The sequence below is a fragment of the Pteropus alecto genome, unplaced genomic scaffold (genome assembly GCF_000325575.1).
Source record: "Pteropus alecto unplaced genomic scaffold, ASM32557v1 scaffold73, whole genome shotgun sequence".
NCBI classification, from domain to species: Eukaryota; Metazoa; Chordata; class Mammalia; order Chiroptera; family Pteropodidae; genus Pteropus; species Pteropus alecto.
The window spans coordinates 3,160,917-3,161,447 of NW_006436284.1; the positions used below are offsets into that span (position 1 = coordinate 3,160,917).

The following is a 531-nucleotide window of genomic DNA, read 5'->3' on the forward strand; positions in this document are numbered from 1 at the left end:
CTTCCTCTCTCTCTCTCTCTCTCTCTCTCTCTCTCTCTCTCTCTTTCTTTCTTTTTAAGCCTACAGCACCTGGTCTTCTTAGGTGGTCTCTCATCCAAGTACTAACCAGGCCCGACCCTGCTTAGCTTCTGAGATCAGACAAAACTGGGCGTGTTCAAGGTGGCATGGCTATAGTCAAAGGAATTTCTAATCAGAACATTATAATTTGCTAACATAAAGCAACTTGGTCAGAATAAATCTTAGCTCAACATGCAGAAACAGAAATAGAGTATATTTTTAGAATTCTGAGAATCAAGAGCACTTGATTCACATAGAGAAATTATACATGAAACACTAATTGGGAAACATATATGTCAAGCAATAAATTTGAAAGTAGGAAGCATATGAGTAGGCAGCTTGTACCTGTAAAGGCGGAAAGAGATTGTTGGCTTTTAGAAGTATGGAACAGATTATTGTCTATTCGATCCTCATGTTTTTTTTTTTTTTTTTAATCCATAAACTCATCAAAAACAAAAAAGGTAAACATCATTT

The 531-nt window shown here is 36.2% G+C and overlaps 1 pseudogene; it reads right to left on the reverse strand.

Moving 5' to 3' along the window:
• Nucleotides 1-57: 57 nt before the first annotated feature.
• LOC112480246 lies at nucleotides 58-176 on the reverse strand (annotated as a pseudogene).
• Nucleotides 177-531: the final 355 nt, after the last annotated feature.